This window comes from Nannospalax galili, unplaced genomic scaffold (genome assembly GCF_000622305.1).
Source record: "Nannospalax galili isolate Female #2095 unplaced genomic scaffold, S.galili_v1.0 scaffold1299, whole genome shotgun sequence".
Lineage (NCBI taxonomy): Eukaryota > Metazoa > Chordata > Mammalia > Rodentia > Spalacidae > Nannospalax > Nannospalax galili.
In genome coordinates, this window is record NW_008343660.1 from 1,533,030 (window position 1) to 1,557,152 (window position 24,123).

The window sequence follows — 24,123 nt, forward strand, 5'->3', positions numbered from 1 at the left end:
ATTTCAAAACTAGAATCCAGCTATGAGAGAACATGTGATGTCTGTCTTTCTGAATATACCCATAGGTTAATGAACCTCTGAACTCTCACCAAAGAAGTTTCTTTATGCAAAAAATGATGATTAACAAAGAAACTCACAACTGGCCAATGTGCAGAGAACAAGTGGCTGCATATTACTTATCCATGAAGAGGACACCTGTACCAAAGTTCTGTCTTCCAAGGCTCAGGGATCATTGTTGAAGGCATGGAGGGGGAATTGTAAGAGTCAGAGGCAGTGGATGACCACAAGGAAACAGAGTTTTCTAGACAGCTTGTCAGGCACTTATATGAACCAACAGCAAGAGTGATAAGCTGGCACAAGACCCACACAAGCTCAAACTAGACAAAATCCCAGCACAGACCTGAGGAATTGGGTAAGAAGCTTCAACCTACCTAAGAAAATTGTGATAACAGAAGGCTGCTGGGAGGGACAGAGAAAGTCTCTTTTTCAAGCATGGGACTCTTGGTAAGTTAACAGGCCCTAGTGGATGGACCCATACTGAAGGACATAGATGATAGATAGATGATAGATAGATAGATAGATAGATGATAGATAGATAGAACATTAAATTAGACTAGAGGAAATATGGGGCAGTGTGGCTAGGAGAGAAGATCTAAATACCATCAAATTATATTCGATGAACATTATAAAAATTCGATAAAAAGCAAATAATAATAGCAATAATAATAATGATAATAATAACCAAGCCACAGATTTAACATTATGTTATCTTGAAATTTCCTATGTCAAAGAAATTAGTCTACTACTTTTAAATTAACCTCATATAAATTCTTAGGATCTGAGCAGAAAACAGCCAGACTCTTTGCTGAAATATTACACAAAGTTGCTAGCTAGTTGCACTTTCCCCTCTGGAACCCAATGAACCTCATCTCCACAGTCTGTGTTACTCTCAACACTACTGTCTTCAGACTTCTACCAGAATGGCCTGCAAAGCTCTGCTTAGAGCATTCCACTGCTTTTCCAGTCCAAAGTCCCAAAGTCTTTCACTTTATTCCAAAGCATAGAAAGGTCAGGTTCTTCACAGCAACGTCACACTCTCTGGAACCAATTCTATTTGAGTTAATTTTCTGTTGCTGTGAAAAAGCATCATAACCAGAAGTGGCTTATGGAAGAGTTTATTTTGGTTTACAGTTCCAGAGGGTGAGTCCATATGATGAAGATGAAGTCATGGCAGCAGGCAGCTGGAGCAGGAAGTTGAGAGATCACATCTTCAACAGACAACATGAAGCAGAGACCAAACTTGATGTGGGGTAAGGCTATAAATGTTCAAATCCTACCCCCAATGACACATTTCCTCAAGCAAGGCTGTATGTCCTAAATATGCTATGAGCTTCCTAAATAGAACTTTCAACTGGGGACCAAGTGTTCAAACACTAAGTCTATGGGGGACACTTTTCATTCAAACCACCACTGGGATATAGGAGAATGCCATGTCCCTGCTCCAAGGATATCTCTAATTATCCCTTTAGGGCTTTCTCAATGAAAGGGAGACCTTTTCAATACGTTACTTGCCACTAAGCTATTATTTAATCCACACTTACTATTGTGTGTAGTCATTGCACTTTAAAAAGCACAGTTTTATCCTATTTCTTAAACTTTTTCTTCCATCTACACAGATTCTGAATCCCTAAAGCTATTTTTCTCTTCTGTCTCTGAATGCATGTGGCTGTGTGAGTGGACAAAGAAATAAGCCTGAGACCTGGAAAACTGTCATCTTATGTTCAGTGAAGAGGAAGATGATCCTATGTGGGACTCAATCTGCTCCATCTTTACCTTGACCTTTGCAACAGTATGTTCCATATACAAAACAAATTTTTTCTTTTATAGAGGGAGGACAGGGAGGTAAGTACTACTAAGGATGCCTGAAAAACCCATACAGATATGTATTATTTTATGAGCATACTTAAAAATACATTTATTATATATGTGTGTGCTATGTATAGCCAAAGGCTATCTAGCAAAAATTCCTGTACCAAAAGAAACCTCCCTCTGAGCTGTTGGTCATAGTAGTTCAAGAGACTCCCAAAACAATATAGGCTACTGCCTTGGATTTAACAATTTAAAACCTTTTTCAGGCTCAGGTTATATTGTCCTACATCATATGATATAAAAAGTTAAGGTCACAGTTACTAGTAATTGCTAAATAAGTAAAAAAAAAGTTAGCAATTACTAAAATCAAAAGTATAAATATACACATATACATATGTGTATTTATTCTACATGAAGGTGTATGTCTGGCCTGAAATAAAGGATGATCATATTTACAATCAGGGAGAAAAGCAGGTCATAAAACATTATGCATATTATGATCTTATTTAAATTAAAGTATGTGTCTTAGTTTGTTTCTCCATTGCTGTGACAAAACACTCTGACCACTACGAACTTGGGGAGGGAAGGGTTTATTTTATCCTACATCTTCTGGGTCACAGTTCATCAGGGAGCCCAAGATAGGAACTCAGGGTGGGAACTTGGAGTCAGGAGCTAGAGCACAGGCCATAGAGGATAGCTGCTCACTGGCTTGCTCCCATGGTCCCTGCTCAGCCTGCTTTCTTATGACACACAGGCCCACCTGCTCAGGGGTGGCACCACCCACAGTAGGCTGGGCCCTCCCACATCACACAACAATCAAGAAGATGCCCCACAGACATGGCCACAGGCCAGATCAGTGGAGGCAATTCTCCAATTGAGGCTCCCTCAACCCAGGTGTGTCAAGGTATCAGTAAAGCTATACAGTACATTAGACCCCTTGTCAACTTGACCCACAAACACATCACTATTAAACCACAGCCTTTCCAATTCTTATCCCTGAGATATGATAACATTAATATCACAACAAGACAGTACAACCTTGAAAGCCCCACAGTCCTTAAAAAATCCAAATGCTTAAAAGTTCAGTCTCTTTTTAAAGTATCTTAACTAGGGGTCTTCTGTAAAATCTAAAACAAGTACTGTCTTATTTCAAAGGGAAGAATTGGGCACACCTAAGCAAAACCAAAGTCCAGCAAAGTAACTCAAGGCTGGACATCTGGGATTCACTCATGATCTTCTAGGCTCCAAAGGGTTCTGGCAGCACCACCTGACTCTGCCATCCACAGCACATGCAGCTCGTCTCGCAGACCCAGGCCAGCACCATTCCATACCTACTGCTAGCTTTGGTGGTTGTCCCACGGTCCTGGCATCTCCAAAAAGCTGGGGTCTCCACTGAAACTGAGGCTGCACCCTCACCAATGGCCTCTGTTGGCCTCTCGGGGTGCAACACCTCAGATTCTCTCCATGGCCCCTTCAATTCTGGGATCCTCACTGCAACTGAGGCTGCACTTTCACCAGCGGCTTTTCCTGGCCTCTCAGGGTGCCAAGCCTCAGCTGCTCTCTATGATCCCTTCATGCTTTCAACACCAAGACCATGCAGAAAAACTCTTACACATTACCAAGTCCTGCTTCCAGATTGAGATGGAGGCTTGGGTCCTCTGTGTGCTGACCCTGAGGAAATACCTCCCAGGTTTCACCACAGTGATGCTGGTCTCTTGTTACTTACAGCTGATTTTTCAGCCCCAGCTAACAGCATCAATTGTCCCAGTGAAACAAAGGTTTTACTTCAGTTTCTGGTCTCTTCTTAATCACAACTAATTCTTCAGCCCCAGCCAACCGAAATGCATAGATTCTCAATTCAAAACATCACACAAACATCCATGATAGTCTCTGCCTTCCTTTGAAGCTTCACAAGACAGGCCTCAATTGTTCACAACTCTTTCAGCATAACTGTTCCAAGATCCACAGCAACAAACTCTAAGCACTCAATGGATTTTCCAGCCCAAAGTTCCAAACACTTCCACAGTCCTCCTTAAAACACCAAGGTCAGGTCTGTCACAGCAATTCCCCACTCTATGGTACCAATTTCTGTCCTAGTTTGTTTCTCCATTGCTGTGACAAAATGCTCTGACCACTACCAACTTGGGGAGGAAAGGGTTTATTTGTCTTACATCTGCTGGGTCACTACCAGGGAGCCCAAGGTAGGAACTTAGGACAGGAACTTGGAGTCAGGAGCTGAAGCACAGGCCATGGAGGATTGCTACTTACTGACTTGCTCCCCTGGCCCCTGCTCAACCTGCTTTCTTATGACACACAGGCCCACCTGTCCAGGGCTGGCACTACCCGCAGTGGGCTGGGCCCTCCCACATCATACAACAATCAAGAAGATGCCCCACGACATGGCCACAGGCCAGTTCAATGGAGGCAATTCCCCAGTTGAGGCTCCCTCAACCCAGGTGTGTCAAGTTGACACTACAGCTATCCAGCACAGTATGTAATACACATTATGTGACTAAAGAGTGAATTACAAATTAGAAGAGAGTGTGCAATTTCACTTTACATATAACAGGGACTGTGTGTGTGTGTGTGTGTGTGTGTGTGTGTGTGTGTGTGTTATAGTGGATTTGCATAGAAATTTGTATACCAAGTAAGTTTAAGTGACAGAATTTTTTTCTCTTTTCTTGAGTGACAGAATTTTTTATGACATATATATGTATTATTTTTGTGATAGTTTGAATGAGACTATGAAAATGTCCCCCATAGGCTCCAAGTATTTGGACACTTGGTCCCCAGTTTCTAGCACTGTTTTGGGAAGGTTGTGGAAACTCTGGAAGGTGTGGCCATGCCGGAGGAAGCATATCACTGGGGGCAGCTTTGAGAGTATACAGCTTGCCCACCTCCAGTGTCTCTCCTTGCTTCCTGTTCCTACTTGAAGATATGAGTTCTCAGCTTTCTGTTCTGACTGCCTCTGCCTCCATGGCTGCTCACCACAATGGACTCTTTCATTAGAACTGTAAGCCAAAAAACCAAAACAAACAAACAAAAGAAACAAAACTCTTCCTTCTCTAAGTTTCTTTAGTCATGGTGTTTTATCACAGCAGCTGAAAAGTAACTAATATAATTTTATTTATCAGATTTTGAAAATGAAGTGGTACTTCTTTTCAATATAAAAAATTTATGTGTGCTATGTTTTATACTGTATAGCTAATTTCCACAGTAGACTACTACTATATATCTATTTTCACTTTAGACAACAAAGATTGTTTCTCTATTGTTAGGCTAGCAAAAGCAGAATCCAGATTCTGTTTTATCAGACTTTTACAAAAATGTTGTTGCTGAATTTTGATAAAGTGGTGTGCTTCAGGTGATGTGAGGATAGTTGCCTTGCTCATTATATTTATGCCTTTTGTATAAAAATGTAATTTTATGCCCATTTCTAGACCATGTACTTACAGCAGGAGTGTTGCCATGAATTCCTACATGAGAATAGCTGTGAGAGTAGTTTGGATTTCTAAGGATGGAACTTCTCTCCAGTTTGCTCTCAGGGAAACAAGCAATGTGGTGAATAGGCTTTCTTTGCTTTTGCCACATCATTTGAGTGCTGAGACACGTCTCTAGGAAATGTAATGTTCTCAAATGTAACTAGAAAGGAAGCTCTGCCACACGTGAGTGACACTTTATTTGAAATATAAAGGAATTAGGTTGCATTGTGTTTGAATATTTAGCTTTTTCTCAGACTTTCTGACATAGATGGGATAAAAGCTATGTATTTATAAAATTGCTAATAAGCAAAAAGAACACATAGAAACACTACACCCTTCACTCATGCTTCCGTGTATCCATGTGCTAGGACATTGTTGAATAGGAGTGCATCATCTAGTGAAGCAAAATATTTTTGCCCTTGAGGGGGTTCATTCTAGAAGGACTGCTCTCATAGTAAGCACAGTGCACAAAGAAATTATACAGGATTTTATGAAACATGCTTGTTCTAGTTTGCTTTCAATTGCTGTGACAAAACATTCTGACCAATACTAACTTGGGAAGGAAAGGGTTTATTAGGCTTACATTTCCCAGGTCATAGTTCATCACTGAGGGAGCCCAAGGTAGGAACTCAGGGCAGAAACCTGGTGGCAAGTGCTGAAGCACAGGCCATGGAGGAATGCTGTTTACTGGCTTGCTCCCCTGGCCTGTGCTCAGCCTGCTTTCTTATACAATACTGGACCACCTGCCCAGGGGTGGTAGCACCCACAGTGGACTGGGCCCTCCAACATCACTCAAAAATCAAGAAAATGCCCCACAGACATAGCCACAGGTCAGCACAATTCCCTAGTTGATACTCCCTCTACCCACGTGTGTTAAGTTGACAACTAAAGCTATCCAGCTCAGTGCTATACGTGTGAACTATGCTAAGAATATATAAAAAAAGGCAGTGTAAGAAATACTAGGTGCCTTTAAGGTAATTTAAAGGGAAGTATCGCTAGCCAAAATACTAAGTTTCTAGATTCTCAGGTAATGTCAAATAAAATTCTTACTGTAAATGAAAGCTTTCACTTGATTTAAAACATGTTTATTGGTTACTTGGGAACATGCTTTTATTCAGAAACTATACTAGGTTTTGGAGGTAGACTGGTAGTATGACAGATGTAGTCTTTGTTCTCATGGAGCTCATTCAGTGAGAGACACACAATCCAGGTGTGGGATATTACGAGAAGGAAGTTAGTGTTATGGAAAAGTTCTGGATGTTTGGGGATGGGGCCTTGACCTTGTTTGTGTAAAAAGGAAAGGTTTCCCTGGAGAATGAAATACAGGTGATTGAAATATGATAATACTGGAGATAATACTGGAGAATGGAATACATGTTCTAGACAGGTAAATAGTAGAAATCTTGTTCTTGGGAGATGGAACTTACTACTATTGCCATAGATATGAGAGAGAATGTAACAGTCAGAGCATGAAGAGACACTCAATTGTGGCTACATGGAGTCAGAAGGGGATGACTCCTAGGGGAAAGCTAGGCAGGGGAGGTGGTCAGTGCATCTTAGAGGTGTTGATGGACTAATATGGATGGGAAAATGATGCCTGGAGGAGATGGATAAGATGGAAAAGGAAAATAGGTCTGTGGTTCAGAGATCTTGAGAACAGTTTTCAGAAATGTGTAAGAAGAGTAGAAAGTAACCAAGTCATGGTGAAAGAGTAGTGTCATGGTTTGAATGAGAATGTCCCCCATAGGTTTAAAGTATTTGAACACTTGGTCCCAGTTGGTAGTGCTGTTCATGGAGATTTAGGAAGTGCAGTCTTGCTGGAGGAAGCCCATCACTGGAGGCCGGGGTAGGGGCAGGGGGGAGTTAAGAATTCTCAGCCCTTTGCTTGAGGTGTGAGTTCCCAGCTTTCTGTTCTGGCTGCCTCCTGCCATACCTCCCTGATATGCCTCCCAACCATGATGGACTTAATCCCTCTTGGAACCATAAGCCCAATAAACTTTCCCTATATAAGTGACCTTGGTCATGTTGCTTTATCATAATAATAGAAAAGTAACTAATAGAGAAGTTGGGACTAGAGAGTGGGTTGTTTCTGTGAGGAACCTGCCATGTTGGTTTGGGGAGAATTATGGAAGACTTTAGAACTTTAGACTAGAAAATCTGTAACCAGAGCTTACAAGGTCATTCTAGAAGAATCCTAGAAGAAAGTAGTGGTGAGAGCAATGTAGTTATAGTGAGAAATAAGGACTTAAGCAGCAACTGAGTTATTTTGGCAAAAAATCTAGCCGTAGCCTGCCTATGACCTAAGAACTTGCCCGAGACTAAATTAAACCATAATGGACTAATTTCTTTGATGGAGAAAATTTCAAGACAGCCTAATGTTGAATCAGTGGCATACTTATTAATGGTGAATATTATACAGATGGAATACATCTTTTTCTGCATGAAAAAGAGCAAGTGGAACAGAAAGAAATATGAAATGTACAGCTTGGATTGAAAAAGAGTTCTAGGAAGCTTGTGGCAGCCAAGGCATAAGTTGGAGGAGAGGCTCTCTTTGATAAGGAGATTAGAGCCATTAATAAGAATCCTCAAGATTTGTACAATTGAACAATGGAAAGAGTACTTTCAGAACAAGACTTCACTCAGATAAGCTTTCAACGTGTATAAGGAAAAGAGTTAAGGAGTTTTCTACTCTTAGAAATCTACAACATACCAAAGCTGCTAGTGATATGATACAGGCACCCCGGGTCCATCCTTAGCTGGTAGCAGAACTTGGCAGTGTCTTTCATATGGTACTGGTCTCAGAGGCATGAAAGATACAGGAATGAGGTGTTCAATGATTCTTCCTCTACAGTTTCAGAAAGCTACTGAGGGCACACAGTATATAGCAGGGACTAATCTGCTACTATAAGTGGCATGTCTAATCATCATTTCAGAAAAGAAGTCAGTGTCTCTGATACATCCATAAGGCAGATGACTACATTTCATGTGACAAAGAATGTTTCTGTAGGTGAGGATGGCGGGGTGCCAAGAGGTTGAGTCACTGGGTGAGACAGCATGTGCACACTTCATATTTTCTGGTTGATAATGCTGGACACTGGCCTAGGAAAAGGACTCAAATGGATGGAGAATAACCCTGAGGTCTGGTGATGACATGTATAAATTTGCTGCATTTCAAATATACAGCAACAAATGTGTTGTATTAAGCAATACACAACCAAGAGATTTTTCAATTTACACATGTTCCATCTTTTCCCTCTGTTTTGTTGTGGTTGGTAAGAGGATCAAGTCAGAGGAGTGTGATATTTTCTGACCATCTTAAAATAGTTGTCACATAATTAAGCACTTCAATTTCAAGGGTCTTTGCACAATGTACCAGAAGGTGCAAATAGCTTACTGGAACCTATTTAGAATCAAAATTTAAGAAATATTGACAGCACAATATCATTCATTGTTTATGCTTTTCCAGACTTGTGAAGTGTCTAGGAAGTGTTTTCTGATTTAGACCCGAACCACTGGGGTTAAAAAGATATGATGTTGAAGAAGAGGAAAAGTTTTAGGATAAGAAATTAAGAAGATTTTTATTCCCACAATGTATTTAACACCATATTTCAAAAATTACATAGGTGACGTAGACTTTTTTTTGATGGAGAATGAGGTATGAGCTGCTATTTGGAGGACTGGTGAAGGATAAATCCAAGGTCGATGCATTTTTCCTATTGATTACACGCTCCTGGGCATGCTGGCAAGGTGCCAAGCTCATCATGAACGCCAGCCAGTTGACTTTTTCACTGGGAGGGAGGGGCCATGTGCCCAGGAAGCAGGGCCGTATTTACAGCAGGTGGGACAAACAGGCATCACATTACAATTTTAGGAAAATCTGGCACAGGGAGATCACTGTGTTCATGACAGCAAGTGCTGTGCTTTCAATACACTATGGTGAGGCATTAGGATGTCTCATGTTCCTCCCCAAGACTGTATATGCATTGTGGATCTTTCCCAAGCATCTATTCACCAAACATTGCCAAGAAAGAAAGGGATTGATAAATATAAATCTCATTTTATCACCAAACCTAATTTGTTCCCACTGATCCTGTCTGAATGCCTGATTCTCATGGTGTTCCCAGGCATAATAAATTTCTTACCCTAGAATCTTGATAAATCCTCATAATTTATTTTTATTTTAAAAATTGTCATAAAAATTCACTGACAAGGCACAGCCCAAGGTGGCACGGAGTGAACTTCCTTGATCTGTTTGCGCAGCTGGATACGCCTCTGCTTTCTTTGTTCTCATAAAAGAGCATCTATCAGTTCCAGTGAGGTTTCAGAGCAGGAAAACATGTGAAAGACTTCTTACTCATGGGAGCTGGGAATTGTGCTAGGTGAGACTTTACTCATCTCTGTTAGTATGGTTGTTTATTCTACTTGGTTCAAGTTTGATATTACCATTTAAACAATGAAGGAAATCATGTAGAAATGAGGCGCTTACCTATATATCTAGTAAGATGGCACAGCTAGAATGCTATTTTAGAATAATAAGCTCAGTGGTTAAAGTGTCATGCACTGAAGATTAAGTACTGGAAGAGATTAATCTGGAGACAAGCACAGGGTTATGAGCAGGAAATCTCAGTCCCTCATTAGTGGAGTCAGTCAAGAATTTTCAAGGAGCAATTTTTATCCCTGGCATAATCTTGGGGTCCCTATCTTAAACATCAGGGAATTCTTTCACGTTTGTTATATTTATATCCTTTCTTAATTAAAGATTTCAAGTCTTGAAGGGTACAAAATTAGAAGCATCTTTGAGGTTCTCCCCCATGGGAAGTTTCTGTGTTTCAAGTGGGTCTGAGCCCTCTCATTTTCTAGCACTCCTTGACATGAAATATGTCAAATGAGACAGATCAGTAACTGTTGTTGAGAAAGTAATTTTAAAAGGAAGAAGGAAAAACAGAAGAGAAAAAATAAAATACAAACAGCACTGTGATAACTGTGGAGGAGATGTCAAGGCAAGAAGGTGTGAACAGGAGCTAAAGCAGACAGACAGCCGAGAGGACGTTGGCTTCTTGTCCTGCTTTGTCTAAAGTATTTTTCTGCTGGACTGGTACTCCTTCACTTTCAAAAGAAAGTATCTGGAATCTTCTTGGGCATTTTATTTGGATTTCAAAGCTGATTAAATGTGTTTACCCTTGAGAAAGAAATCAGTAATTGTGAAGAAACTACTCAATAACCCTGCCCAAGTTCTTTGCTGTGTTTAAATGTGTGGCTCATTCACCATCAAGGGCTGCCTTTCAGAGGTCCCCGATGGAGCCCAGAGTGAGAAAAATAAGAAACAAAGTAAAGATATAAGTGTAGGTCAGTGGCAGGAGAGGGGTGGAGGGATGGGATGTGTGACAGAGGCCATCCTAGACTTTCCCAGGGGCCTCCTTTGACTCCTGTTCTCCTCCAGCTAACCCATCCCATCAAGGAAAAGGCCATCTTTTCTGTTGTCACAGAAGGAAACAGCGAGTAGGAAGCCTGAGATAGGCTTGGCTGTTCTCTCTGAGCCCAGCGTTATTTGCAGTTCTTCCTTTCAGGCAGGCACTCTTGATTTTCTCACTGAAAATTAATAGCTGTTATTCCTAATGCCTTCGGGCCAAGTTTTCTCTGTACAGTACTACAATTTTTCAACATTTCATGGCCAATTCCCCATTACTTGAAAATTCATAGCAATGTGTCTTTAAGTTTTCTTCTGTCTGTAGTAAAACAGCCATAATATACTGTCAGAAAAATTATCTGACATATAGACACAAGCAAAGGAGAATATTGGGAGTTCTTTATAAGCAGACTGGAGCTCTGACTTTTCATGTTGGGATATTTTAAAATATATGCTGGCAGAGGTTAATTTGTAGATTTTTGCTGAGTTGACCAGATAAACCTCCAAAGTTTAGGTTTGTGGCTGTTGAACATTATCCAGTTTTGTATCTAAGTCAGCAATCAATTCAAATTGCATATATTCATACATTTGTGTGTGCAAGTAATCTTCCGAAGTGATTTTTGGGATCGTTTCATCTGCTTACTGGTTTCCTGATTAAATAATAAGTTATATCTTTGAAATGTATTTATTTTGGTTTTTTGAAACAGGGTCTGTCTGTAGCCCCAACTGGCCTGGAACTCATTCTGTAGACCAGGCTTCCCTCAATCTCACAGAGCTCTGCCTGCCTCTGCCTCTGCCTCCCAAGTGCTGGGATTAAAGATTTGTGCCACCACACCCAGCTGAAATGTATTTATTTTATGCTCATCTAAGAGTTATGACTTTACTATTTTGAAAATCATTCTTTAATTATACATAATAAAAAACACTAGTCTTTTCGAGAGTCAGAAATTTAATTGTTACATTATCACTCTAGAGTTTTGAAAAATTATTTATTTATTTATGGCAGCTGTACCAAAAGAAACAATTTTTCTGAAAAGTGAAATATGATGCTTGCTGGTAGTGATTTAGTTAAAACTAAATGCCATTTGAAAGAAAATGTAAACTTTAAAGTGAAACAGAAATTATGCCCTTTTTGCCATAGAGCGGCTGTTTTGTTTCTTGTTGAATGTTTGGATATTTTCAGTCCAGTGAGTTATACCATAGTGACAACCCCAGGAAAGCAAGCAAATTAGGAAAATCAAAATTAGAAGAACAATCGAGCACCTCAGTTTCCACTAACTGCTCACACTCCATGACTTTAACTTTCATAGACATAAGGGGACCAGTGTCTATTCTCATGACCCTAGAAACACAGGAGTCATTTAATAAACTAACTAGTGTGAATGGACTTTTCTTGATTACGTGTATCAGTCATAAGCTGTACTTGTGGCTGGACTGGATACTCACTCGGCAGAAGACTTCCATGGAGCCTCATTCTCATCAGCAATCAACCTGGTCCTTATGCCCAGTGCTTCCAACTGACAGTGACCTCCAGAAGCTTCCCAGATGCAGAGGCAGGCCTTTGTTCTGTTTAAAAACCACTACGGTAAGATTTCATCTGAAGAAATGGCTTTAAGGCTCTATACAATGTTTGAAAAACAGTCACCAGAGGACTTAGCAATCAGGTGGAAGTACTTGGGAAAACAAAACAAAACAAAACAAAAAACAAAACCCTCTTTTATGATCATGTAAAAGATGATGTGGTAATACATCAATGCGGTTTCTTGCATAACTACTTGTTCTTTTCTCCTAAAAAATCTAAAATATGACTTACAAAAGGATGATTAAGAAAAGAGCATGTTTTGATGTGAGATGGAATTTAACACGTTTTTAAGATTTTAGAGTAGCAAGAGTATATTTTAAAATGTGATTATTTGAGTTTTTCAAATATATTACTAGCAATATCAATTAAATGAAAATTTCTAACTTATATAGCAAGACCTTTTATTTTTCAACCTGTTCTCTTAGAGCATTTCCTTTGCAGTGCTGGTGAGAGGCTTGAATGGTCTCCCATTCTCTGATGTTTCAGAGACCAAGGTAGTCATTTACTTATATAGTTCTGAACCCCTCCGCCCAGTGTGAAAGGGGAACTCACAGGGCAAAACCATTTCATGCATCTTCTTCCAGCAATAACAGGGAAGAAATACAGTATTTTAGTTTATGAGCATGCCATATTTAAAATAATTTAAGCGTATTACAAATAAGTACTGGCTGCAGCTGATATATCAGCTATCTAACTTTTAGAATTCCTTCAAACAGTATATTTCCATGATAAGCTTTTATTAAACATTCCTGGTATGACAGGATTTGAACTAGATGTACATGCTATAAAGCGGGGCTGAAGGATCCTGGAGGAAGAGGCATGAATTGAACTTTAAGCATCACATGAATCCTGGTGTGGCAAACACCATTTGCAATAGAGGTATGTACACTGTCTCCTGGGAGTGCTTCAGGGCAGCTCACTCCTGGGGATGGTGTGGAAGATGATTGAACTATTACAGGAAGAGGCAGGAATAGCCTTGAAACTCTGCTTGTATTCACTGCTTGGAAAACCATCTGCTGTGCCTGCTAATGGGTGTGGAGCACTGCTGTGGACCTGCCCAGCTGACTATTCAGTTCCTGTAGGACAAGGTCCTCAGTGGGGAGGAGGATTTGGGGAAATGCTAGATTCTTGAGGTCATCGCAATGAGGTTTTTGACCCATTATTTCGAGATATGGGATGAACTGAGAGATGGAACCCCTAGGAACACCTGGGGAAGACCACGCTGTTCAGGGTCCTGTGAAAGAGGCTCCGGGTGCTGCCTGTATCCAGGCAGAAAGGAAGCTTGTGCTACTTCCAATTCTGCTCTCCTAGACTCTAAACAGCAGAAGCTATTCTGCACACCGGAAAAGGGAAGGAAACTCGATTTTTCTTCTCTTGTTGGTGTCTTGAAGCCACAGATATTAGGCCACCTACCTGGAATCCAGCTAGTGAATATTTAGGGCTCTGATTTTCTCCCAGTAATCCTAGAAACATGACTGTTCTATATAACAAGGACTTAACATGGATTCTCAGCTGGCAAGAGTGGCAGACATATCAGATTATCTGTGACAACAGCAGAAAACTCCCTCCTCCCCAGCTGGCATCTGCCACAACTGAAACTACCTGCTGTCTGTATGTGACTTTCTAGAAGCTTTCTATTAGGGCCTGCAGCCAGATGATTCCAGTCCAATGAGCTAACACCCTGCTCTTGTTTCCTGAGGCTTTCTAGTTGATTTATATCAAAGGTATGACTGGAGACCTCCCACCTAAGACAGTGTTTGGCTTCAGCTGCTAAGTGCTTTCAGTCTTACAGGACACCTGGGATATAACCAAGGGTGAGAGGAAAAAGGTAACCAAGGAAGTCAAATCATCAAAATGCCACTTGCTTCATTTTAATTTTACAAGCAATTTCTCTAGTTTCTATAGAGCGATGCTTCTCCAAACACATAAAGGAAATACACATAATTTAGAAACTCTTTTAAACCCAAATTAGAGAGGATATTTTCAGCAGTTAAAGAGATGTCATTCTGTGATTCAAGTAACCAGGATGATGGGCAGGACAAACAGGGAAGTCTTTTATTTTCTTTCCCTACTTTTGTGCTTTAAAATTGACAACTAAATTTTCCAAGGTCACACAAGATTTTGATTTTAAAATATTATAGTGTAAGTCAGTGGATTCTTTCCCTATGGAAAGAGAGGATTGTATAAAATAAGACTCTGAAAATAAGACAGAGATCGTCAAGTGCAGTATGCAGCACTGACTTCCTTCCTTAAGAGAATCCAATCACTGAACAACAGTGTCCCTCAGCCTATGTGAAAAAAGAAACCCATCCATGTCCTGATGCCCATCTATCAGGTGACACACCAACAAAACTCACCTGGCTGTTTCTACTTTTGTCTTCTGTGAAAACAGAATGCCCAAAAAGAACTTAGTGATATATGTCCCTACAGACGAGATCAAGTCCATTAACTTTTGTTTCTAGAAGTGAAACAAGTAAACCTGTATTTCTAGCCAATTAACACTTGGATGACATGATTCAGATATTTGAGATGAGTGAAAACTAAATAAGGCAAGGTCTCTACAGACGTCTATGTTTACTATCTTGTGAGTCTAAAGAGACGGGAAGTCCATAAATCTCTTTTTAAGATAGGAAAAATTGCTGATAAGAGAAGGCTGAAAATAAATGAGAAACTGCCAATATATTAGAAAAAAGGGAGACACCAGGCACTCTTCAAATAAGGGGATTGGAACACATTCCAAAGGAGACAATGAAGAAAGCAAGCAAATAGGAAATGATTTTTGTCTCTCAAGCAAGTGGAATCTTTTGTTTCTGAGTCATATTGCTTCTGAGACTCTCGATGGAGCTTCCATTCTCCCTTTGGGAGTCACAAAGCTCTTTAATATTATGAACATATTGCGGATTATGTTCAGCTTAGAAAGGTGTAAATAGAGAAAAGCTGAACGCAATAAAAGAAGACAATGAAAGAAGAAACAGTTCTTTTGTATAAATTCCATAAATTGTAAAAATTAGAGAAACTGGTAAATAGGAACATGTCCTATCCAGCGTCCAGTGATATTCAACCTAAACCCTGAGTAGTTCTGTCCTTTGTGAAGGTGATCTTGGGGTGAGGAGTGGACAGAAGATGAGGCAGTGGAGAGAGACAGAGCTCCAGTGTGCACAAATTTGAGATCTGATGGATCTGACCACCAGTCTGTACATTGTTGCTTGCCAGCTAGGCTACCTCAGCTGGACTGTTTAATCCTTTAAACCATACCACCTGTACCGGTGAAATGGAGAAAAAATAGTTCTCAGCCTACAAAGATTTTGAAGATGGATTAATGTAATACTCTAATGCTCAGAGCATATTGCCTAGTAAGGACTCAACATACCGTAGATATTATTACTCTGTATTTGCTACTGTTCTCATCAAAGAAAAGGAGATTGCCCAAATGAAATCCGATTCTTATTAGTCCCTTGTTTGTGAATTTCAAGTAACTAGTTTGTAGAAATTTGCTCTATGGGATTACTGGAATTCCAAGTTAAGATTTGGTCTGTGTGGTGATTTGATATATGCGAGGGCAGTGGAGAATGCTCTGCTAAGCTCAAATTCTTACGCTGCTTTGCTTTGTCAGTTCACCGGTTGGGCTACTTGAGACAAAATTACCTGTCTTTGGACACATGGTTTCATGTCTTTCTGACAGAATGTATGCCCCCCACTCCAGTTTCCTTTAGCTTTCTACCAGAGGAGTAACACTGTATAGTTGCTTTATTAGAAACATAGGGGTCTTCCCATAAATCCTTACCAGCTAATCCTAAATCCTGCTGTTTCTAGTAACCACACTGCCTGTGGAGTAGTTTCATTAACAAAACATGGGAGTATTACCTTCTTATTACTCAGGTTGACGAGGACAAAATTCTTTAAGGGATGTAAAGCACAGGACACAGAGTAAGTGCTGATATACCAACATCCCCCTGGCTTCTGTCCATCAACAAACAAATAGCCACAATGGACCCCCAAGCACAAACCAAACAAATTCTCAAGGATCAATGCCATTTTATAGCTTGTCCAAACAAATGGTTTAGGAGGGAAACCATGTCAACATTGGGTCACTGCTATTTTCCTTCAAAAATTCATAATACTTGCTGGGATTAGGAGTAAATACCTTTTCTGATAAAAACATTCTGGATTTAAGGATGAAAGGTGCTTAAATCTCAGTGAAAAATAATGGAAAATTGGGTTTGGGACTCTCTGTTTTATTATGATTGAATTGGAGAAAGCACCAGATTATTATATTAAATGCTACCTTTAGAAGGATGGAAAATATAAATCCTAAAAGTAATTTATAGTTTTCATGATGTTGACTCTTTCTTGGTTCTTTTTAGTCACTTTGTAGTGACAGAGAAAACATTTCACAAGATCAGCACCGTTACTGGATTTGCAGCTGACAGGGTGGATGTTTCTAAGGGTATTGACTGCTTTGAAGGAATTCTTGACCTACTTCAGAATTCATTTTTTTCCCAGTAATTCATTTTTCTCAGTAAATTCAACCTTTGGTGATTATCTTAGCTATGGATCTTTCTTCAGATGAAGATAAAATGTATCTGAACCCAGCCTAATGTACTTCTGTGCCTACTTTTACTGTTTAGAATCTTATCAGTTAAAGAAAACTCCAAATGATAATGACTTTGAAATTAGGTGGTGCTTTTGTTTGTTTAATTTGTGTTTGTATTTACAGGGAAGCATGCTATGTAATCCTTCCATTGTTTCCTCATTAGCATTTCTTCAAATTAGATTTTTCCACCAAACTACCAAAACATGACAACTTGCAATTAATAATAAATTGAATGCTTTTGAAAATGCATGTGTGTATACTTAGGAACAAAATGTGTCCATGATTAATAGAGCTGTGTTTCAAAATTTGGCATTCTTCTCAAGGGCTTTATTCATAATTGGGCTTCCTTGAAAAACTTTGACACATGTACACGTAAAAATCTACAATAGGGATATTTGGGCTAAAATCACAGAACTCAAGTTTTTAATACTTGCTCTTATATGCCCCCGAGCATCAGTTGATCTCATCCGAGAATAACTTTCAGAAGCATTGAATCTTTGGGAAAAAATTGTGGAATGAACTAGAGTAATTGGCCAGGCTTTGTACAAGAACATAGAAAAGGAAAAGAAGCAGCCATCACTGGGGACAGACCATGTGTAAGGCAGTACATTTGCGTTCCTTCATACTATAACTTATTTATAATGTCTTGCAAGTTAGATTTTTAGAGTTGATTTATCTTTTTATTTATTTAATTTTTATGTATATGAGTTTAGTGCTTGCATCTATGCAAGTACACCTGTGTCATGCAATGCCCGCAGAAGAGAGAAGAGAGTGTTGGATTCCCCTGGAACTTGGGTTACTTGTTAGCCACCATGTGGTTGCTGAGAATTGAACCTGTGTCCTCTGCAAGAGCAGTCATCTCTCTGGCCCTTGATTCAATATGTTAAGAGTCAGGGGAATGTGATAAACTGTGGAGGATCATAAAAGGTGGCAAGTAGTGAGCCTGGCTAGCAATCTATATCTATGAGGCGTCATTTACAAGATTTTCACAGTATCTGGGGGAGAAGAAAAGGCTGCTTTCCTGCTATCATTTATTGTGCTTCAATCAGTAAAGAAGTTCTGGTGATCGGCCCCACTGTTAACTTGCTTTAGGTGTTTTGTGTCTATGTAGACCTGCATTCACTGATGTGTTCTCTTAATAAATATTTATTCAGTACTTAATATGTTTTAGGATTTGAATGAGACATGTCCCCAACAGGCATTAGGGCTTACTTGATGACTGATAAGCTTTGGGGGACATGATTACATCCTGATCACTCTGACCTAATCAATGGATTTATCTCTCAAAAGAGCCACAATAAGATGGTATTACTGAAAAGTGTTGAAGCTAGGAAATGGACCTGGATGTAGGAAGCAAATTATTAGGGGAGCACCTGGGAAGACATATCTTGTCCCCTGATCATTCCTCTTTCTTCTTCCTGGCTATCATGAGTCAGATATTCTGTCATCATGATATTCTGCCTCATTTCTAGCCTAAGCAATGGATTCAACTGAGCTTGAACTAAAGCCTGTGAAACTATGAGTAAAATAAATCTCCTCCTTTTAAAATGTTTTCTTCTGGAAATTGTCACAGCAATGGGAAAGTCTGGCCGCCACAGTACATTTCAAGAACTCTTTCAAAATATGGGATTTAGTGAACAACACAGACAAAGGTTCTGATCATAACTCTTAAGTTTTGCTGTGGGTGTACAGTCCAGCATTGTGGCAAACATTTGGTTTCTTACTCTAATATACATGCTTTACTTCTTAGGCAATGCAGAGCTGCAAATAATGAAAGCCACAAGTCATAGGACACCTCACAGTTGAGTGTGACTGAGGGTACAAGGAGCTCTACTATTTAGTGTCGCTGCTTTTAGGACATTTCTTTCAAAGGATGCTGCTGCATTCCGTGAATGCCTTTCCTCCATCCTCCTTCATGTTGCTGAGAATGCGGGTGTATTAGTCACTTTTCTGTTGCTGTGATAGAAATGCTGACCACAGCAATTTATAGAAGGAAAAGTTTATTTGAGCTTATGGTTCCAGGGGAATTACAGTCCATCATGGCAGGGAGGCATGGTGGCTGGAGGTGGCTGGGGCAGGAGCAGCAGAAGCTAAGTTCTCAACATCACACAGGCACAGGAAGCAAGAGAGCAACTGGAGATCTGGCAAGGCTTAAGAACTCTCTATGCCCACCCCCAGTGACATGCTTCCTCCAGGATAGCCACACCTTCTAAAACTTCCAAAAACAGCGCCATCATCTGGGGACAAAATGTCCAAATACTTGGAGCCTATGGGGGACATTTTCATTCAAACCATCATATTCAAACCACCACATTGCAACCCCTGGTCCCTGTAGGCTCATGATCATATAAAATGCAAAATGAATTTAGTCCAACTTTAAAAGTCCCCATAGTCATTATCAGTCTCAATATTATTCAAAAGTCCACAGTCCAACGTGGACTCAGGTAAATATCTTAACTGTAAGCCTCTATAAATCAAAAGACAAATTACATACTCCCCCCATACAGTGGAACAGAATACACATTACCATTCCAAAAGGGAGGAATGGAAGCATAGTAAGGAAATACTGGACCAATATAAGACCGAAAACCAGCAGGGCAAACACCAAATCCTGTAGCTCCACATCCAATGTCTGAGGCTTTAGTTCTGAAGGGCTTAGGCGCCTTAGCCCCTCCAGCTTTGTTCTTCTCTCTTGGACTGGTACCACTCCCTGAATACAGCTTTCCTTGGCAGATACCTCATGGCTCTGGCAATTCCAACATCTTGGGGGTTCCACTGCCAGCTAGACTTCACCTCCACTTTCACACAATGGCTTGTCAGGGCCTCTTGGCCGGTCAGGGCTTTCTTATTCACCTCCACCCCCTAGCTCCATAACACATTGTTTTAGTTAAGGGTAAAGGATAGGAATCTACTTTCATTTTTCTACCTGTGGATACTGAGTTTTCCCAGCATTACTTGTTGAAGAGGGTAGCTTTTTCCAACGTGTCTTTTTGGCACCTTGTCAAAAATCAAGCGGCTGTAGCTGTGTGGGTTTATTTCTGGGCTCTCTATTTTATCCAGGGATCTCTGTGTCTGTTTTTGCACCAGAACCATGCTGTTTTTGCTATTGTGACTCTGTAGTATAACTTGAAATCATTTAGTGTGATACTTCCAACATTATTCTTTTGTTCAGGGTTGCTATGGTGATTTGAGGTCTTTTGTGCTTGCATATGAGTTTTATTCAATCCAAACTATATTTATTTCTGCCCCATTTTCTCACTTTCACTGTAGAGCTGCATAATATTCACCATTAATAGCCATGCCACTGTTTCTACATCAGGCTGTCTTGAAATTTCTTCTGCCAAAGAAATTAGTCCATTACTTTTCAACTTGGCCTCAGGCAAGTTTTTTGGTCTAGGGCAGACTCCAGCCAGACTCTTTGCCAAAATATCCCAAGTGCTGCTTAAGTCCTTATTTCCCTCTGGAACTACATTGTTCTCAGCACTACTTTCTTCCAGGCGTTTACTAGAATGGCCTGTTAAGCTCTGCTTATAGCAATGAACTAATTTTCTAGCCTAACCTTCAAAAGTCTTCCACTTTCTTCCAAAACCCCACGTGGTCAGGTTTTTCAGTCATCAGCCCATTCTCTGGTACCAATTACTGCATTAGTCACTTTTCTGTTGCTGTGATAGAAACACTGACCACAGCAATTTATAGAAGGAAGAGTTTATTTGAGCTTGCGGTTCCAGGGAAATTACAGTCCATCATGGCAGGGAGACATGGTGGCTGGAGGTGGCTGGAGCAGGAGCAGCAGAAGCTAAGCTCTCACATCGTCACACAGGTACAGGAAGCAAGAGAGCCACTGGAGATCTGGCAAGGCTTAAGAACTCTCTAAGCCCACCCCCAGTGACGTGCTTCCTCGAGGATAGCCACACTTTCTAAAACCTCCCAAAATAGTGCCATCATCTGGGGACAAAATATCCAAATACATTATTTGAGTGCCTGAATCCAACTGTGCTTGAGCAGCCTTCTATATTTTGCTGTTATAGTGACTGTGTATTTCTTTTATTGTTGTTTAAACCATCTTCAATTTGCTAGAGAATGTGCTTTCATGGAACAGTATTCATAAATTTGATTTTCATTGTTGCTATAAAAATCTTGTAGCTTGGGGCTAGAAAGATGGTTTAACAGTTAAAAGAGCATTGGCTGCTCTTGCAGAGGACCTGAGTTCAATTCCAGTACCCACGTGGTGGCTAAGAAGTATGCCTAACTCCAGTTCCAGGGGATCTGATGCCCTCTTCTGACCTCTGTGGACATTGCACAACACAGATGCATTTACATACATGCAGGCAATACACTCATACACATAAAAGAAAAATAATAAATAAAACATTTTTTAGCTTTATAGTTCAATAAATATAATTATTATCAAATATAGACTATCAAATGAACCATTGTATAGAAGTCAACCCCTTAGCTCTTTCATTTCACAAAGGACCTAAATGATTTGCTGCAAGTCTCAGTTAATCTCACATCTCCTTAAACTCTAGTCATCTGTAAATTACACTTATTTTCTTAATGGCATCTTACCAACTGTACATCCAAGCCTTCAATTATGTAATGCAAATGATATCTTCACTTTGATTGGTCATACTAGTATAGTTAACCTTGAGAGGAAAAAAATACATGCATAGGGATAAAAAGAATTGTGGCTAATCTTCCCTCCTCATTCTTTACATATTTACCAGACAGCACAAGAGTAAAGAATGACACATGCCACAGAGTTCAGCTCCTCTCAGTGCAGAACTGACTTCTTAAAAATCCTTCCCACTGTGTTATCTGGTCTGGGTTTAAAAGTCCCAAATGTTGAGGCTTTTATTAATTCCTTTGGAAGATTCTGTCACACTTAGCAGACTGGAGCACACCAAACAGTTCCTGAAGCCTGAAGTCGCTCATTGATAGCTGTCATTTGAGAGATCTTTCTGCCCAGACAGGGCTTTTCTCCTTTCTTTGTGATTGCCCTCACTGGCTTCTGTTCTTGCTCTTTCTTTGAACATTCTGCCAGTTGCTATCTGTATGTATTCAGTAATCTGCCTCTTGGTAAATCCATTTGACTTATACTGAATTCTGAATGTTTCCCAAGTCATTGTGAAATATTTGATTTGAATATTTCAGATTTTGGAGTTAGAAGCAGCAACATTCAGATTTCTTTGTATAGGTAAAAATTTGAAATAGGGGGAATAATCCAATCAGTTACATAACCATTTGTCTCATGTACTCAATATTTTTAAAAATGTGTTTTAAAAAAGTGGTGCTTAAACTTTGGAAGACCTACATGCTTTCTGTTCTTAATGTGTTTATTGAAAAAATTACATTTTTCCTGCTAGGTCAAAAACTAACATGATAATAATATACTAAGAGTTTGCAGTAGTTCCCATTCCATTTTAAATAAAACCCAAGCTCCTTGACATGAAATACGTGGTAACTTGACTAGCTGTGCCTGCTTTTACAATCTTACTTCCTCTGTTCTAGCCCAATGGATACCTTAAACATGAGTATGTCACTGTCTTTGTGTTTTCTCTCGTTATTTCCACTACTTCCGTCTACCCCAGGACCAGTTTATTGTTTTTACTGCTTCTTCCTTTCCATATGCTCCCATGTGTCACCATGAATACAGTTTACCATCTCCATCACTAGATTGCAAGGCATTTGGCAGGAGATCACATACAGATTTCTGTTTTAAGAAAATCAGCATTACTGTATTTTCTGTACATGATCCATTGCTTACTAATCTTACTTTATATTTATTTACTGTATTTTAATATTTGGGAAATTAACACATATGAGTCATTGCATGAACTTGAAGTAAAAGAAAATAGATGTTTGGAAAAAAATCTATGGTATATGAAATTCTGTTATGCCAGATGGTTATTACATAGACTCAAAGAATCATGGATTATTGTTGAAAAGCAACTAAGGCATTAGCTAGATCCATACCTTGTTTTCTGGATGAGGAAGCTGAGATAGAAAGTGCATCAATTCATCAAAGGCCATGTAGATAAGTAGCAGATCTAAGACTACAGCTGATCTTCCCGTTGAGTGACCTATTATGGCCTGGTAATATTTATGTATGTTCCATTGTGTTCGCTTTTGAGTTTCTCAATATTTTTGTCATTTTATATCAGCATTAAAACAAAATCTTACAGGTTTAGCAGGAATTATTCTCCTCTTGTGTCTCTACCCCCAGTTTCCTTCATATGCCTTAGAGTCATAAGATGATAATACAGATGCCCTTACTTTTGTTTTTGTTAAATATTGTTTGTAATATATTTTCCCACTCTAGGGGCCTGGCTGCCTTTTAAAAATCAACTTTTGTGCTGAGAGCTCTACTTTATTAAATGCTACCCTGAGACCTCTGTCTCCATGCCTTCAACTCCCACCTCCTTCAAGCCTGCTGTAGTTCCATTCATCAAACTGAAGAAAGAAATGAACCAAAAAAGAGAGCTAGCAAAGCTTTGTGCATCCCTAAATGAAATGTAGCATTGAAGGTACAGCAAGTGAATGAGGTAGGAATGCTGCAGGCTGTATACAGTCTGGAAACCTCTTATCAGGGATATGTAGCGTTCAGTGTTGTCAACAACTTATGAAACCATTTAGTGTTTAGAACCACTCTGAGCCTGGGAGAGTAGCTTGCAAAAGTAAATAAAGTGGTCACATTTATTCTGGGAAATAAAGAAAGGAAAGGACTAAAGATGATTTCGAGAGAGTGTTGAGGGTTGTGTCTTAAGGACAGAGTACCCTCACCTGTCGATTGGTTTAAGTCATTTAAAAATATATGTAAAACATTAAAATGTCTAGGGATGTTTAATGGCTTTTCAGGTAACTTTTAATAAGGTCTAGTTTAGTTTTATATGATGACCAGTTAGGGAAAGTACCCTCATTGAATCACTATGACATAGACTCATAAAATAAAGCACAAACTTCTTGGTAGATGTAGCCATATTGCAAGGCTTGAGGAGAATGAAGGGAGTCTAAGTTAAGCAATAACAATTGGGAAGCAGGAGATTTTCTAGGGATTAATGACAGGCTGGGTGGAGCTGATGGACCATGGCTATTCTGTGGGTCATTAACCTCAGTTGATCATTAATTCCCACAAAATACCTGATGGTGAAGTCATTACTATAATTATCACCTTAAAGGGAAGGATAGT